This window comes from Pseudophryne corroboree, chromosome 1, assembly GCF_028390025.1.
Source record: "Pseudophryne corroboree isolate aPseCor3 chromosome 1, aPseCor3.hap2, whole genome shotgun sequence".
NCBI classification, from domain to species: domain Eukaryota; kingdom Metazoa; phylum Chordata; class Amphibia; order Anura; family Myobatrachidae; genus Pseudophryne; species Pseudophryne corroboree.
Window position 1 is genome coordinate 1,053,584,461 of NC_086444.1, and position 19,609 is coordinate 1,053,604,069.

Consider the following 19,609-nt stretch of genomic DNA (forward strand, 5'->3'; position numbering starts at 1 on the left):
GGTTTAGGTTTAGGCATCAAGCAGGGGGTTAGGATTAGGCTGCGGGTGGGGGGAGGATAGGGTTGGGCTGCGGGTGGGGGGAAGTTAGGGATAGGCTGTGGGTAGGGTGTGTTAGGCACCACTGGGAGTGGTTAAGCTGTGGGGAAGAGAGGGTTAGATTTAGGTAGCAGGGATGGAGGTTAAGAGTTAAGATTAGGCACCTCCGCGGGAGGGTTAGGCACAAAGTGGGGAAGGTTAGGGTTAGATTGCAGACAGGCAGGGCTAGGGGGGTGGGGAGAGGGGAGAACACCCCTTACTAACCCCTGTCAGTCTTTTCTGTACTGGGAACTCGGCATCGGTATGACAACCACCGGGATCCCATGCGCTGGGATAGCATATTGACCCCTCTATTAGTACACCTCTTAATGCCCAGAGGGAAGGGCGATCCTGAGGCCATGGTTCCCCAGAGGTTTCCCCCCAAGGGGGTTTTTCCTCTCCTGAGTGCTAAAGGATGACTCTTCATGAGTCCAGAGGTGTAGCTTTTATGCCATAATGAGTACCAATCTCATGCCCATCCCTGCAATGTATAAGAAGTCAAATAATTGCTAATGCGATCACTTTACTTCTGGGTTTAGACCCCGGCTGCGCTAGTTCACATGTGCAATCGTCAGACTGCGTATGTGAGAGCAGACAGTAATGCAGAGGGATCCCAAGGATCCTTCTCCTGGGAATTATTCCATAATGTAGCCCACAGGCTACAAAAGCCATTTAGAAATGGCATTAGCTGCCGGCCCAAGCTCAGAAATGTTTTGCATTCTGGAGCTCGGTGAGTTTCACAGTTTACCATCTGCCGTTGAAACTTATGGTGGCTGATTTTGTGTTCAAAATAGGAGGAACGCAATAGATATCTCAAATATCCATTGCAGTCTCCAATACATACATTCAGGGGCTGGTTAATATTTGTGGGCAGCCCCCAAAACCGACTGTTTTTGGAGATGTCTCGCAAATATTATTTATTAAATATTCCACTTAATAAACTTTTTACATTTTAACATAAACTAAAAAATGTTTTATGTAGTCATTGACTGAGTCTCCCGTCTTTACTGAATGCTAATTTCACAGGGTCCGCAAATTATTACTGATATGACTGTTACTCTACTGTCCTGCTGGTGCTCCTGGCCTGCTGTATAGCAGCCAGACATATATTTTATATACAGCACTCTTGGGGAGATGTTATCAAGCCTTGGAGAGAGATAGAGTGCAGATGTCCAAACCACACAATCATCTTCTGTCACTTATGTAGCACAGTACATGAAATGATACATGTAGTTAGAAGCTTCATTTGATTTTGGCAAATACTCAAATTTATCCCTTTCCACGGCTTGATACATCTCCCAGAAAATATCAGGTCTTCCTTTCGCTTAATTAACAAGTTAAATTAATTATTTGTATTGGAAACAGGGTAAGAAATTCACTGTATAAGATAATGTTATAAAGTCTTGTCAATACCTCCTGGTACATTTACATTAATTATCATTCACATTTCTTCCATGCCAGACAGGGGCGGATTGGGAATGTAAAGTGGCCCTGGAAATATATGAAAAGTGGCCTCATGTAGGTTGGAGTAAGTCAGCTATAAGCTGGGCCCAACACAAATTTGGTTTAAGCAAATTGTTAGCATTACCCACAGTGGTAGTAAGCAAGGCTAATGTGTCAGGCTCCGGAGCCATACCTCCGGCAGGTGCTCCTGCAGGTAACCATCCCGCTGGTTGGCGCGGCTGCGGCGGCAGGGAGCTGCTGGTGGCGGGTCCTTCTGGACGGATGTGCGGCTGCCAAGGGCCAGGGGCCGAGGGTCTGGAGCACCGGGCGCTACGGCGGGGATCACTGCAGTAAGGTCCTCTAGTCGTGACACATTATAGTGTGTCATAGACAGAAGTTGGCTAAAGCTGTGTGCTAACAGCTAAGTATGTCTCCTGTGCTGGGGGCAGCCAAGTTGGAGACAAGAGTATTACTGTTATGATTCCAGCACTCTGGTCAGAGGAGATCTTATGGCAAGGACCGGAGCACTGGAACGGAATGCTGGGGAAGGGAGCAGGACAGGAAAATAGCCCCTGGCGCCCTAACTCTGTTGTCTCACCCGTGTTGTCAGAAATCCCCTGCGAGACTATGGTTTCTTGAGCCCTTGGCAGCCGCGTTTGAAGGGCGGATTATGTCTGCCCAACTTCGATACCCCCCGGTCTTAATGAGAGACAAAGGGAAACCCGAGACAGGGTGATAACAAGAGGCCCTCTAACTAAACAACCAGGCCAGGGGCTAAGCAAACTCAAAACTATAATATGTGCGGAAAAACTGCCAAGGAAAAGGACAACCAAAATATCCACTTGTCCAATTCTCCTACCCGGCACCGCCGAGTACCAGAGAGGACTTGTGGAAGCGGAACCCTCCGCAAATACTCCAAACACAAAATATAAAAGGTAAAGCGGCTGAGCCGCAACACACGCAGAGCCGCAACTCACGAACACCGCTGGATATAAAACGGTGATCAGTCAGGACTCCAGGGACGAGATGGTAACTCCCGAGTACAGGACTTCTGAGGACTGGAATGACCGGATACAGCAGGACTAGAAACAGACTCTCAGCAACCAAAGGCAGCATGCAGGAAGCTATTACCGGCGTCTGTGAGAAGCCCTGGGAGTGTACTTAACAGGGAGTACTCCAATCAGCTGTTTAGAGGCTGATTGGACTAAATGCCGTGCAGCTGCCTTGCTGCACGGCCAGAGAACAGGTGAACGCATTAATCCTAAAACCCAGCAATGGGGAACGCGGTCCGCCAGTGGCGTCCCCGTTGCTAGGGTCCGTGCGGCTTCAGCGCGCCCGGCGTCTAGCGTTGCTAGGGAGCCGGCGGCTGTACGTGCACGGCGTCCCTAGTTGCTAGGCGCCGGGTCGCGCGGACAAGCGGACCCCGGCGCCTAACAGTACCCCCCCCTTGAGGAGGGGTCAAGGAACCCCTAAAGCCAGGTTTCCGAGGAAATTCCCGAAAAAATGCCCTCTTGAGCCTCGGGGCATGAAGATCCTTATCCAGGACCCAAGACCTTTCCTCCGGACCATAGCCTCTCCAGTGAACCAGAAAATAAAGCCGGCCCCGGGACAATTTGGAATCGAGAACCTTCTCCACCAAGAACTCCTGTTGTCCCTGTACATCCACCGGAGATCTACCCTGAGAGATCCTCCGAGGAAATCTACTGGAAGAAACGTATTGTTTCAACAGGGAACAATGAAACGTATTTCCAATCCTGAGAGATCTTGGTAAACGTAACCGAAAGGCAACTGGGTTGACTCTTTTAATAATAAGAAATGGCCCAATAAATTTGGGTCCCAATCTAGCCGAGGATTGTCGAAGCCTGATGTTACGAGTCGACAACCATACCCTATCTCCCACCTTAAAAGTGCAAGGACGTCGGAGCCTGTCAGAAAATTTCTTCTCTCGAAAGGCCGCTTTTCTGAGAGCAAGGTGCACTTTCTTCCAAATGGCTCTGAGATGGGAGGTTAAGGTTAGCGAGGAGACTGAGGAATGATGAAAAAAAGAATTAGCTCTGGGGTGAAAACCAAAAACTGAAAAGAATGGAGACTCTTTAGTGGAGGAATGACAAGAATTATTGTAAGCAAACTCCGCCAACGGAAGAAACTCGGACCAATCATTCTGGAGTTTGGCAGAATACAAGCGCAAATACTGTTTCAATGATTGGTTAACTCGCTCGGTTTGCCCGTTGGATTGTGGGTGGTAACCGGATGTTAACGACAATTTCATCTTTAATGAGGCACAAAAACATTTCCAGAATTGTGCGATGAATTGTGGACTCCGATCAGAAACAATATCAGTAGGCAACCCATGAAGTCTGAAAACATGGCGGAGAAACAAAACTGCCAACCCTTGGGCAGAAGGCAATCGGGGGAGAGCAATAAAATGAGCCATCTTGCTAAAACGGTCCACTACCACCAATATGACTCGGAATCCGGCTGAAAGGGGAAGGTCAACCACAAAATCCATGGAAATATGAGACCATGGCCTGAGAGGAACATTTAAGGGCATAAGTTGCCCGATAGGCAAGGAACGGGGAACTTTATGCTGTGCACAAACCTGACACGAATAAACAAACTCCTTAACGCCTATAGAAAGACCAGGCCACCATACTGAGCGAGAGACTAACTCCAAAGTCTTAGAGATTCCCGGATGCCCGGAAACTTTGTTATCATGGAATTCCGTTAAAACAGTAGCTCTCAAAAACTCAGGGACGTAAAGACGACCAGCAGGAGTATTTCCAGGATCTTGGTGTTGAAGCTGTTTTAACTGGGTAAATAAATCTTGTGTGAGGCCTGCCCAGATGACCGAAGATGGAAGTATGGGAGTAACAGGACTGTTATTGTGAACCGGAAGAAAGCTGCGTGACAGGGCATCAGCCTTAGTATTCTTGGAACCAGGCCTGAAAGTGATTATAAATTTGAAACGAGTAAGAAATAAAGCCCAACGTGCCTGCCGGGCATTAAGCCGTTTAGCCGATTCGATGTATTGCAGGTTTTTATGGTCAGTCAATACTGAAATAGTATGTTTTGCTCCCTCCAGCCAATGCCTCCACTCCTCGAAAGTCCACTTTACCGCCAGTAACTCCCGATTACCAACGTCATAGTTGGATTCAGCGGAGGAGAATTTCCTGGACATAAAGGCACAAGGATGTAACTCCAGAGACTCCGGATCCTTTTGAGAAAGGATAGCCCCCACTCCAACCTCCGAGGCATTAACCTCCACAACAAAGGGCAATTCCGGATTGGGATGTCTGAGGACTGGAGCCGAGACAAAGGCTTGTTTCAAGGCCCGGAAGGACAACTCAGCTTCACGCGACCAGTTGGTAGGATCCGCTCCTTTCTTTGTCAGAGCTACAATGGGAGCAACCAGGTCAGAAAAAGAATGAATGAACCTCCTATAATAATTTGCAAACCCTAAAAAGCGCTGAATTGCTTTTAAATTGGTTGGTTGCGCCCAACTAAGGATGGCCTGGAGCTTCTTTGGTTCCATGGAAAATCCCCGAGGGGAAATAATGTACCCTAAAAAAGATACTTCCGTGACATGAAACTCACACTTCTCCAGCTTGGCATATAAATGATTCTCACGTAACTTTTGAAGAACCAGACGCACCTGCGTAACATGTTGTTCCATTGATTCAGAATAAATCAGGATGTCGTCTAAGTAAACGACCACGAATTTCCCTAGGAAGTCACGGAGCACATCGTTAATGAGGTCTTGAAAAACTGCTGGAGCATTAGACAAGCCGAACGGCATCACCAGGTGCTCGTAGTGACCCGACTGAGTACTGAAGGCCGTTTTCCACTCATCTCCAGATTTAATTCGGATGAGGTTGTACGCTCCTCTAAGGTCAATTTTAGAAAAAATCACAGCAGAACGTAACTGATCAAAGAGTACAGAAATCAACGGCAAAGGATAGGTGTTTTTAACTGAGATCTTATTCAGGGCTCTAAAATCAATGCAAGGTCTAAGCGAGCCATCCTTTTTCTCCACAAAGAAGAAGCCTGCACTTAAAGGAGATTTTGATGGTCTAATAAATCCTTTCTCAAGGCTCTCCTTTACATAATCATTCATAGCCGCAGTTTCTGGCCCGGATAATGCATATAATCTTCCCTTTGGCAATGCGGCACCAGGAATTAACTCAATAGCACAATCATAAGGCCGATGGGGAGGCAGAATGTCCGCATTGCCTTTGGAGAAAACATCAGCAAACTCCTGGTATTCCACCGGAATGGGTTCTGGAATGATAGCTGCTACTCTGACTGGAAACGTGATACATTCCTTATCACAAAAAGTACCCCATTGTGAAATCTCCCCCGACCGCCAATCAATGGTGGGATTATGAAAGGCCAGCCAAGGGTGACCCAGAACAACTGGAACTGCTGGGCAATGTGTAAGAAAGAACTCGATTTTCTCGGAATGTAGAGCTCCTACTGTAAGTAGTACAGGGGGTGTATGGAGAGAAATAATCCCATTATATAGCAGACTCCCATCTAAGCCATGCATGGTGACACACCTACCCAAAGGTAACTGAGGAATGCCTAAGGCTTAGCCCAAGTTAAATCCATAAAGTTTCCTGCAGCTCCACTGTCAACAAAAGCCGACACCGAAGAACTGAGGCTGCCAAAGGAAACTTTAACTGGGACTAAAAGGGAGTTATTCGAGGAGATAAGCTGCAGACCTAGGTGAACCCCCTCACAATTCACCTGGTCAAAGCGTTTCCCGACTTGTTCGGACAATTACGAGCAAAATGTCCCTTACCCCCACAGTACAGACAAAGACCAGAATTTTGCCTTCTGGCTCTTTCTTCAGGAGACAGCCGGGAGAGACCCATCTGCATGGGCTCCTCTACGTCTTCAGGAATGGAATATACACACGGACTTGACCTTACAGGTGCTCCTTTTTCAGCCCTCCGCTCTCTGAGACGACGATCAATCTTAATAGAAAGCTCCATGAGTTTATCGAGAGTCTCAGGAGCGGGGTACTGAAGGAGACTGTCTTTTATAGACTCAGATAAGCCGAGGCGAAACTGACTGCGCAGAGCAGGGTCATTCCAGCCACAGTCGTTCGACCAACGGCGAAACTCCGTACAATAAACCTCCGCAGGATTTCTACCCTGTCTGAGAGCGCGCAACTGACTTTCAGCGGACGCCTCTCTATCAGGGTCATCATACAAGAGCCCTAAAGACTCAAAAAAAGCGTCAACTGACAACAATGCCGGATCCTCTGCTCTTAAACCAAATGCCCAGGTCTGAGGATCCCCCTGGAGCAAAGAAATAATAATCCCGACCCGCTGAGATTCAGTACCCGAGGAAGTCGGTCTTAAACTAAAATAAAGTTTACAGGATTCTTTAAAATTAAAAAACTCTTTTCTATCACCAGAAAAACGGTCAGGCAAATGCATCTTTGGTTCAGGGACTACCCTTGGGGAAGCTCGCAAAAGATCTTCCTGCGACTTCACCCGAAGAGAAAGATCCTGAACCATCTGAGTGAGTTCTTGAATCTGGCTGACTAAGAGCTGACCAGGATTTGGCCCTAAACCTGTTGGATTCATGAGGCCGAAAAAACTCTCACAAAACTGAATGAGAAAAAATTAAACCCCGTTTAATTTTAAGTTTTGGTATGGCCGGTAATAATGTTATGATTCCAGCACTCTGGTCAGAGGAGATCTTATGGCAAGGACCGGAGCACTGGAACGGAATGCTGGGGAAGGGAGCAGGACAGGAAAATAGCCCCTGGCGCCCTAACTCTGTTGTCTCACCCGTGTTGTCAGAAATCCCCTGCGAGACTATGGTTTCTTGAGCCCTTGGCAGCCGCGTTTGAAGGGCGGATTATGTCTGCCCAACTTCGATGCCCCCCGGTCTTAATGAGAGACAAAGGGAAACCCGAGACAGGGTGATAACAAGAGGCCCTCTAACTAAACAACCAGGCCAGGGGCTAAGCAAACTAGAGATGAGCGGGTTCGGTTTCTCTGAATCCGAACCCGCACGAACTTCATGTTTTTTTTCACGGATCCGAGCGACTCGGATCTTCCCGCCTTGCTCGGTTAACCCGAGCGCGCCCGAACGTCATCATGACGCTGTCGGATTCTCGCGAGACTCGGATTCTATATAAGGAGCCGCGCGTCGCCGCCATTTTCACACGTGCATTGAGATTGATAGGGAGAGGACGTGGCTGGCGTCCTCTCCATTTAGATTAGAAGAGAGAGAGAGAGATTGACCTGATTTACTGGAGCTTAGGAGTACTGTAGAAGTGTAGAGAGTGCAGAGTTTACTAGTGACTGACCACAGTGACCACCAGACAGTGCAGTTTTATTTAATATATCCGTTCTCTGCCTGAAAAAAACGATACACACAGTGACTCAGTCACATACCATATCTGTGTGCACTGCTCAGTAGAGATGAGCGGGTTCGGTTTCTCTGAATCCGAACCCGCCAGAACTTCATGTTTTTTTTCACGGTTCCGAGCGACTCGGATCTTCCCGCCTTGCTCGGTTAACCCGAGCGCGCCCGAACGTCATCATGACGCTGTCGGATTCTCGCGAGGCTCGGATTCTATCGCGAGACTCGGATTCTATATAAGGAGCCGCGCGTCGCCGCCATTTTCACACGTGCATTGAGATTGATAGGGAGAGGACGTGGCTGGCGTCCTCTCCGTTTAGAATAGATTAGAGAGACACTTGATTTACTAATTTTGGGGAGCATTAGGAGTACTCAGTACAGTGCAGAGTTTTGCTGATAGTGACCACCAGTTTTATTTATAATCCGTTCTCTGCCTGAAAAAAGCGATACACAGCACACAGTGACTCAGTCACATACCATATCTGTGTGCACTGCTCAGGCTCAGGCCAGTGTGCTGCATCATCTATTATCTATATATAATATTATATATATCTGTCTGACTGCTCAGCTCACACAGCTTATAATTGTGGGGGAGACTGGGGAGCACTACTGCAGTGCCAGTTATAGGTTATAGCAGGAGCCAGGAGTACATAATATATTATATAGTGAGTGACCACCAGACACACAGTGCAGTTTATTTAATATATCCGTTCTCTGCCTGAAAAAAGCGATACACACAGTGACTCAGTCAGTCACATACCATATCTGTGTGCACTGCTCAGGCTCAGGCCAGTGTGCTGCATCATCTATATATATTATATATCTGTCTGACTGCTCAGCTCACACAGCTTATAATTGTGGGGGAGACTGGGGAGCACTACTGCAGTGCCAGTTATAGGTTATAGCAGGAGCCAGGAGTACATAATATTATATTAAAATTAAACAGTGCACACTTTTGCTGCAGGAGTGCCACTGCCAGTGTGACTAGTGACCAGTGACCTGACCACCAGTATATATAATATTAGTAGTATACTATCTCTTTATCAACCAGTCTATATTAGCAGCAGACACAGTACAGTGCGGTAGTTCACGGCTGTGGCTACCTCTGTGTCGGCACTCGGCAGCCCGTCCATAATTGTATATATCACCTAACCGTGGTTTTTTTTTCTTTCTTTATACATACATACTAGTTACGAGTATACTATCTCTTTATCAACCAGTCTATATTAGCAGCAGACACAGTACAGTGCGGTAGTTCACGGCTGTGGCTACCTCTGTGTCGGCACTCGGCAGCCCGTCCATAATTGTATATACCACCTAACTGTGTTTTTTTTTTTCTTTCTTTATACATACATACTAGTTACGAGTATACTATCTCTTTATCAACCAGTCTATATATTAGCAGCAGACACAGTACAGTGCGGTAGTTCACGGCTGTGGCTACCTCTGTGTCGGCACTCGGCAGCCCGTCCATAATTGTATATACCACCTAACCGTGTTTTTTTTTTCTTTCTTTATACATACTTACTAGTTACGAGTATACTATCTCTTTATCAACCAGTCTATATATTAGCAGCAGACACAGTACAGTGCGGTAGTTCACGGCTGTGGCTACCTCTGTGTCGGCACTCGGCAGCCCGTCCATAATTGTATATACCACCTAACCTTGTTTTTTTTTTCTTTCTTTATACATACATACTAGTTACGAGTATACTATCTCTTTATCAACCAGTCTATATTAGCAGCAGACACAGTACAGTGCGGTAGTTCACGGCTGTGGCTACCTCTGTGTCGGCACTCGGCAGCCCGTCCATAATTGTATATACCACCTAACCGTGGTTTTTTTTTCTTTCTTTATACATACATACTAGTTACGAGTATACTATCTCTTTATCAACCAGTCTATATATTAGCAGCAGACACAGTACAGTGCGGTAGTTCACGGCTGTGGCTACCTCTGTGTCGGCACTCGGCAGCCCGTCCATAATTGTATATACCACCTAACCGTGGTTTTTTTTTCTTTCTTTATACATACATACTAGTTACGAGTATACTATCTCTTTATCAACCAGTCTATATATTAGCAGCAGACACAGTACAGTGCGGTAGTTCACGGCTGTGGCTACCTCTGTGTCGGCACTCGGCAGCCCGTCCATAATTGTATATACCACCTAACCGTGGTTTTTTTTTCTTTCTTTATACATACATACTAGTTACGAGTATACTATCTCTTTATCAACCAGTCTATATATTAGCAGCAGACACAGTACAGTGCGGTAGTTCACGGCTGTGGCTACCTCTGTGTCGGCACTCGGCAGCCCGTCCATAATTGTATATACCACCTAACCGTGGTTTTTTTTTCTTTCTTTATACATACATACTAGTTACGAGTATACTATCTCTTTATCAACCAGTCTATATATTAGCAGCAGACACAGTACAGTGCGGTAGTTCACGGCTGTGGCTACCTCTGTGTCGGCACTCGGCAGCCCGTCCATAATTGTATATACCACCTAACCGTGGTTTTTTTTTCTTTCTTTATACATACATACTAGTTACGAGTATACTATCTCTTTATCAACCAGTCTATATATTAGCAGCAGACACAGTACAGTGCGGTAGTTCACGGCTGTGGCTACCTCTGTGTCGGCACTCGGCAGCCCGTCCATAATTGTATATACCACCTAACCGTGGTTTTTTTTTCTTTCTTTATACATACATACTAGTTACGAGTATACTATCTCTTTATCAACCAGTCTATATATTAGCAGCAGACACAGTACAGTGCGGTAGTTCACGGCTGTGGCTACCTCTGTGTCGGCACTCGGCAGCCCGTCCATAATTGTATATACCACCTAACCGTGGTTTTTTTTTCTTTCTTTATACATACATACTAGTTACGAGTATACTATCTCTTTATCAACCAGTCTATATATTAGCAGCAGACACAGTACAGTGCGGTAGTTCACGGCTGTGGCTACCTCTGTGTCGGCACTCGGCAGCCCGTCCATAATTGTATATACCACCTAACCGTGGTTTTTTTTTCTTTCTTTATACATACATACTAGTTACGAGTATACTATCTCTTTATCAACCAGTCTATATATTAGCAGCAGACACAGTACAGTGCGGTAGTTCACGGCTGTGGCTACCTCTGTGTCGGCACTCGGCAGCCCGTCCATAATTGTATATACCACCTAACCGTGGTTTTTTTTTCTTTCTTTATGCATACATACTAGTTACGAGTATACTATCTCTTTATCAACCAGTCTATATATTAGCAGCAGACACAGTACAGTGCGGTAGTTCACGGCTGTGGCTACCTCTGTGTCGGCACTCGGCAGCCCGTCCATAATTGTATATACCACCTAACCGTGGTTTTTTTTTCTTTCTTTATACATACATACTAGTTACGAGTATACTATCTCTTTATCAACCAGTCTATATATTAGCAGCAGACACAGTACAGTGCGGTAGTTCACGGCTGTGGCTACCTCTGTGTCGGCACTCGGCAGCCCGTCCATAATTGTATATACCACCTAACCGTGGTTTTTTTTTCTTTCTTTATACATACATACTAGTTACGAGTATACTATCTCTTTATCAACCAGTCTATATATTAGCAGCAGACACAGTACAGTGCGGTAGTTCACGGCTGTGGCTACCTCTGTGTCGGCACTCGGCAGCCCGTCCATAATTGTATATACCACCTAACCGTGGTTTTTTTTTCTTTCTTTATACATACATACTAGTTACGAGTATACTATCTCTTTATCAACCAGTCTATATATTAGCAGCAGACACAGTACAGTGCGGTAGTTCACGGCTGTGGCTACCTCTGTGTCGGCACTCGGCAGCCCGTCCATAATTGTATACTAGTATCCAATCCATCCATCTCCATTGTTTACCTGAGGTGCCTTTTAGTTGTGCCTATTAAAATATGGAGAACAAAAATGTTGAGGTTCCAAAATTAGGGAAAGATCAAGATCCACTTCCACCTCGTGCTGAAGCTGCTGCCACTAGTCATGGCCGAGACGATGAAATGCCAGCAACGTCGTCTGCCAAGGCCGATGCCCAATGTCATAGTACAGAGCATGTCAAATCCAAAACACCAAATATCAGTAAAAAAAGGACTCCAAAACCTAAAATAAAATTGTCGGAGGAGAAGCGTAAACTTGCCAATATGCCATTTACCACACGGAGTGGCAAGGAACGGCTGAGGCCCTGGCCTATGTTCATGGCTAGTGGTTCAGCTTCACATGAGGATGGAAGCACTCAGCCTCTCGCTAGAAAAATGAAAAGACTCAAGCTGGCAAAAGCAGCACAGCAAAGAACTGTGCATTCTTCGAAATCCCAAATCCAGAAGGAGAGTCCAATTGTGTCGGTTGCGATGCCTGACCTTCCCAACACTGGACGTGAAGAGCATGCACCTTCCACCATTTGCACGCCCCCTGCAAGTGCTGGAAGGAGCACCCGCAGTCCAGTTCCTGATAGTCAGATTGAAGATGTCAGTGTTGAAGTACACCAGGATGAGGAGGATATGGGTGTTGCTGGCGCTGGGGAGGAAATTGACCAGGAGGATTCTGATGGTGAGGTGGTTTGTTTAAGTCAGGCACCCGGGGAGACACCTGTTGTCCGTGGGAGGAATATGGCCGTTGACATGCCAGGTGAAAATACCAAAAAAATCAGCTCTTCGGTGTGGAGGTATTTCACCAGAAATGCGGACAACAGGTGTCAAGCCGTGTGTTCCCTTTGTCAAGCTGTAATAAGTAGGGGTAAGGACGTTAACCACCTCGGAACATCCTCCCTTATACGTCACCTGCAGCGCATTCATAATAAGTCAGTGACAAGTTCAAAAACTTTGGGTGACAGCGGAAGCAGTCCACTGACCAGTAAATCCCTTCCTCTTGTAACCAAGCTCACGCAAACCACCCCACCAACTCCCTCAGTGTCAATTTCCTCCTTCCCCAGGAATGCCAATAGTCCTGCAGGCCATGTCACTGGCAATTCTGACGAGTCCTCTCCTGCCTGGGATTCCTCCGATGCATCCTTGCGTGTAACGCCTACTGCTGCTGGCGCTGCTGTTGTTGCCGCTGGGAGTCGATGGTCATCCCAGAGGGGAAGTCGTAAGCCCACTTGTACTACTTCCAGTAAGCAATTGACTGTTCAACAGTCCTTTGCGAGGAAGATGAAATATCACAGCAGTCATCCTACTGCAAAGCGGATAACTGAAGCCTTGGCATCCTGGGTGGTGAGAAACGTGGTTCCGGTATCCATCATTACTGCAGAGCCAACTAGAGACTTGTTGGAGGTACTGTGTCCCCGGTACCAAATACCATCTAGGTTCCATTTCTCTAGGCAGGCGATACCGAAAATGTACACAGACCTCAGAAAAAGAGTCACCAGTGTCCTAAAAAATGCAGCTGTACCCAATGTCCACTTAACCACGGACATGTGGACAAGTGGAGCAAGGCAGGGTCAGGACTATATGACTGTGACAGCCCACTGGGTAGATGTATGGACTCCCGCCGCAAGAACAGCAGCGGCGGCACCAGTAGCAGCATCTCGCAAACGCCAACTCTTTCCTAGGCAGGCTACGCTTTGTATCACCGCTTTCCAGAATACGCACACAGCTGAAAACCTCTTACAGCAACTGAGGAAGATCATCGCGGAATGGCTTACCCCAATTGGACTCTCCTGTGGATTTGTGGCATCGGACAACGCCAGCAATATTGTGTGTGCATTAAATATGGGCAAATTCCAGCACGTCCCATGTTTTGCACATACCTTGAATTTGGTGGTGCAGAATTTTTTAAAAAACGACAGGGGCGTGCAAGAGATGCTGTCGGTGGCCAGAAAAATTGCGGGACACTTTCGGCGTACAGGCACCACGTACAGAAGACTGGAGCACCACCAAAAACTACTGAACCTGCCCTGCCATCATCTGAAGCAAGAAGTGGTAACGAGGTGGAATTCAACCCTCTATATGCTTCAGAGGTTGGAGGAGCAGCAAAAGGCCATTCAAGCCTATACAATTGAGCACGATATAGTAGGTGGAATGCACCTGTCTCAAGTGCAGTGGAGAATGATTTCAACGTTGTGCAAGGTTCTGATGCCCTTTGAACTTGCCACACGTGAAGTCAGTTCAGACACTGCCAGCCTGAGTCAGGTCATTCCCCTCATCAGGCTTTTGCAGAAGAAGCTGGAGGCATTGAAGAAGGAGCTAAAAGGGAGCAATTCCGCTAGGCATGTGGGACTTGTGGATGCAGCCCTTAATTCGCTTAACAAGGATTCACGGGTGGTCAATCTGTTGAAATCAGAGCACTACATTTTGGCCACCGTGCTCGATCCTAGATTTAAAGCCTACCTTGGATCTCTCTTTCCGGCAGACACAGGTCTGCTGGGGTTGAAAGACCTGCTGGTGACAAAATTGTCAAGTCAAGCGGAACGCGACCTGTCAACATCTCCTCCTTCACATTCTCCCGCAACTGGGGGTGCGAGGAAAAGGCTCAGAATTCCGAGCCCACCCGCTGGCGGTGATGCAGGGCAGTCTGGAGCGACTGCTGATGCTGACATCTGGTCCGGACTGAAGGACCTGACAACGATTACGGACATGTCGTCTACTGTCACTGCATATGATTCTCTCAACATTGATAGAATGGTGGAGGATTATATGAGTGACCGCATCCAAGTAGGCACGTCACACAGTCCGTACTTATACTGGCAGGAAAAAGAGGCAATTTGGAGGCCCTTGCACAAACTGGCTTTATTCTACCTAAGTTGCCCTCCCACAAGTGTGTACTCCGAAAGAGTGTTTAGTGCCGCCGCTCACCTTGTCAGCAATCGGCGTACGAGGTTACATCCAGAAAATGTGGAGAAGATGATGTTCATTAAAATGAATTATAATCAATTCCTCCGCGGAGACATTGACCAGCAGCAATTGCCTCCACAACGTACACAGGGAGCTGAGATGGTGGATTCCAGTGGGGACGAATTGATAATCTGTGAGGAGGGGGATGTACACGGTGATATATCGGAGGGTGAAGATGAGGTGGACATCTTGCCTCTGTAGAGCCAGTTTGTGCAAGGAGAGATTAATTGCTTCTTTTTTGGGGGGGGTCCAAACCAACCCGTCATATCAGTCACAGTCGTGTGGCAGACCCTGTCACTGAAATGATGGGTTGGTTAAAGTGTGCATGTCCTGTTTTGTTTATACAACATAAGGGTGGGTGGGAGGGCCCAAGGACAATTCCATCTTGCACCTCTTTTTTCTTTTCTTTTTCTTTGCATCATGTGCTGATTGGGGAGGGTTTTTTGGAAGGGACATCCTGCGTGACACTGCAGTGCCACTCCTAGATGGGCCCGGTGTTTGTGTCGGCCACTAGGGTCGCTAATCTTACTCACACAGTCAGCTACCTCATTGCGCCTCTTTTTTTCTTTGCGTCATGTGCTGTTTGGGGAGGGTTTTTTGGAAGGGACATCCTGCGTGACACTGCAGTGCCACTCCTAGATGGGCCCGGTGTTTGTGTCGGCCACTAGGGTCGCTAATCTTACTCACACAGCTACCTCATTGCGCCTCTTTTTTTCTTTGCGTCATGTGCTGTTTGGGGAGGGTTTTTTGGAAGGGACATCCTGCGTGACACTGCAGTGCCACTCCTAGATGGGCCCGGTGTTTGTGTCGGCCACTAGGGTCGCTTATCTTACTCACACAGCGACCTCGGTGCAAATTTTAGGACTAAAAATAATATTGTGAGGTGTGAGGTATTCAGAATAGACTGAAAATGAGTGTAAATTATGGTTTTTGAGGTTAATAATACTTTGGGATCAAAATGACCCCCAAATTCTATGATTTAAGCTGTTTTTTTAGTGTTTTTTGAAAAAAACACCCGAATCCAAAACACACCCGAATCCGACAAAAAAAATTCGGTGAGGTTTTGCCAAAACGCGTTCGAACCCAAAACACGGCCGCGGAACCGAACCCAAAACCAAAACACAAAACCCGAAAAATTTCAGGCGCTCATCTCTACTGCTCAGCCCAGTGTGCTGCATCATCTATGTGTATATATCTGACTGTGCTCAGCTCACACAGCTTATAATTGTGGGGGAGACTGGGGAGCACTGCAGTGCCAGTTATAGGTTATAGCAGGAGCCAGGAGTACATATTATATTAAAATTAAACAGTGCACACTTTTGCTGCAGGAGTGCCACTGCCAGTGTGACTGACCAGTGACCTGACCACACTGACCACCAGTATAGTTAGTAGTATACTATATTGTGTGATTGCCTGAAAAAGTTAAACACTCGTCGTGTGACTTCACTTGTGTGGTGTTTTTTTTTTTTATTCTATAAAAAACTCATTCTGCTGACAGACAGTGTCCAGCAGGTCCGTCATTATATAATATATATACCTGTCCGGCTGCAGTAGTGATATATATATATTTTTTATATCATTATTTATCATCCAGTCGCAGCAGACACAGTACGGTAGTTCACGGCTGTAGCTACCTCTGTGTCGGCACTCGGCAGTCCGTCCATAATTGTATACCACCTACCCGAGGTTTTTTTTTCTTTCTTCTTTATACATACATACTACTACATCTCTTTATCAACCAGTCTATATTAGCAGCAGACACAGTACGGTAGTTCACGGCTGTAGCTACCTCTGTGTCGGCACTCGGCAGTCCGTCCATAATTGTATACCACCTACCCGTGGTTTTTTTTTCTTTCTTCTTTATACATACATACTACTACATCTCTTTATCAACCAGTCTATATTAGCAGCAGACACAGTACAGTACGGTAGTTCACGGCTGTAGCTACCTCTGTGTCGGCACTCGGCAGTCCGTCCATAATTGTATACCACCTACCCGTGTTTTTTTTTTCTTTCTTCTTTATACATACATACTACTACATCTCTTTATCAACCAGTCTATATTAGCAGCAGACACAGTACAGTACGGTAGTTCACGGCTGTAGCTACCTCTGTGTCGGCACTCGGCAGTCCGTCCATAATTGTATACTAGTATCCATCCATCTCCATTGTTTACCTGAGGTGCCTTTTAGTTGTGCCTATTAAAATATGGAGAACAAAAATGTTGAGGTTCCAAAATTAGGGAAAGATCAAGATCCACTTCCACCTCGTGCTGAAGCTGCTGCCACTAGTCATGGCCGAGACGATGAAATGCCAGCAACGTCGTCTGCCAAGGCCGATGCCCAATGTCATAGTACAGAGCATGTCAAATCCAAAACACCAAATATCAGTAAAAAAAGGACTCCAAAACCTAAAATAAAATTGTCGGAGGAGAAGCGTAAACTTGCCAATATGCCATTTACCACACGGAGTGGCAAGGAACGGCTGAGGCCCTGGCCTATGTATATGGCTAGTGGTTCAGCTTCACATGAGGATGGAGGCACTCAGCCTCTCGCTAGAAAAATGAAAAGACTCAAGCTGGCAAAAGCAGTAGCACCGCAAAGAACTGTGCGTTCTTCGAAATCCCAAATCCACAAGGAGAGTCCAATTGTGTCGGTTGCGATGCCTGACCTTCCCAACACTGGACGTGAAGAGCATGCGCCTTCCACCATTTGCACGCCCCCTGCAAGTGCTGGAAGGAGCACCCGCAGTCCAGTTCCTGATAGTCAGATTGAAGATGTCAGTGTTGAAGTACACCAGGATGAGGAGGATATGGGTGTTGCTGGCGCTGGGGAGGAAATTGACCAGGAGGATTCTGATGGTGAGATGGTTTGTTTAAGTCAGGCACCCGGGGAGACACCTGTTGTCCGTGGGAGGAATATGGCCGTTGACATGCCTGGTGAAAATACCAAAAAAATCAGCTCTTCGGTGTGGAACTATTTCAACAGAAATGCGGACAACAGGTGTCAAGCCGTGTGTTCCCTTTGTCAAGCTGTAATAAGTAGGGGTAAGGACGTTAACCACCTCGGAACATCCTCCCTTATACGTCACCTGCAGCGCATTCATAATAAGTCAGTGACAAGTTCAAAAACTTTGGGTGACAGCGGAAGCAGTCCACTGACCAGTAAATCCCTTCCTCTTGTAACCAAGCTCACGCAAACCACCCCACCAACTCCCTCAGTGTCAATTTCCTCCTTCCCCAGGAATGCCAATAGTCCTGCAGGCCATGTCACTGGCAATTCTGACGAGTCCTCTCCTGCCTGGGATTCCTCCGATGCATCCTTGCGTGTAACGCCTACTGCTGCTGGCGCTGCTGTTGTTGCTGCTGGGAGTCGATGGTCATCCCAGAGGGGAAGTCGTAAGACCACTTTTACTACTTCCACCAAGCAATTGACTGTCCAACAGTCCTTTGCGAGGAAGATGAAATATCACAGCAGTCATCCTACTGCAAAGCGGATAACTGAGGCCTTGGCATCCTGGGTGGTGAGAACCGTGGTTCCGGTATCCATCATTACTGCAGAGCCAACTAGAGACTTGTTGGAGGTACTGTGTCCCCGGTACCAAATACCATCTAGGTTCCATTTCTCTAGGCAGGCGATACCGAAAATTTACACAGACCTCAGAAAAAGAGTCACCAGTGTCCTAAAAAATGCAGCTGTACCCAATGTCCACTTAACCACGGACATGTGGACAAGTGGAGCAAGGCAGGGTCAGGACTATATGACTGTGACAGCCCACTGGGTAGATGTATGGACTCCCGCCGCAAGAACAGCAGCGGCGGCACCAGTAGCAGCATCTCGCAAACGCCAACTCTTTTCTAGGCAGGCTACGCTTTGTATCACCGGTTTCCAGAATACGCACACAGCTGAAAACCTCTTACGGCAACTGAGGAAGATTATCGCGGAATGGCTTACCCCAATTGGACTCTCCTGTGGATTTGTGGCATCGGACAACGCCAGCAATATTGTGTGTGCATTAAATATGGGCAAATTCCAGCACGTCCCATGTTTTGCACATACCTTGAATTTGGTGGTGCAGAATTATTTAAAAAACGACAGGGGCGTGCAAGAGATGCTGTCGGTGGCCAGAAGAATTGCGGGACACTTTCGGCGTACAGGCACCACGTACAGAAGACTGGAGCACCACCAAAAACTACTGAACCTGCCCTGCCATCATCTGAAGCAAGAAGTGGTAACGAGGTGGAATTCAACCCTCTATATGCTTCAGAGGTTGGAGGAGCAGCAAAAGGCCATTCAAGCCTATAACAATTGAGCACGATATAGGAGGTGGAATGCACCTGTCTCAAGCGCAGTGGAGAATGATTTCAACGTTGTGCAAGGTTCTGCTGCCCTTTGAACTTGCCACACGTGAAGTCAGTTCAGACACTGCCAGCCTGAGTCAGGTCATTCCCCTCATCAGGCTTTTGCAGAAGAAGCTGGAGACATTGAAGGAGGAGCTAACACAGAGCGATTCCGCTAGGCATGTGGGACTTGTGGATGGAGCCCTTAATTCGCTTAACAAGGATTCACGGGTGGTCAATCTGAAATCAGAGCACTACATTTTGGCCACCGTGCTCGATCCTAGATTTAAAGCCTACCTTGGATCTCTCTTTCCGTCAGACACAAGTCTGCTGGGGTTGAAAGACCTGCTGGTGAGAAAATTGTCAAGTCAAGCGGAACGCGACCTGTCAACATCTCCTCCTTCACATTCTCCCGCAACTGGGGGTGCGAGGAAAAGGCTCAGAATTCCGAGCCCACCCGCTGGCGGTGATGCAGGGCAGTCTGGAGCGACTGCTGATGC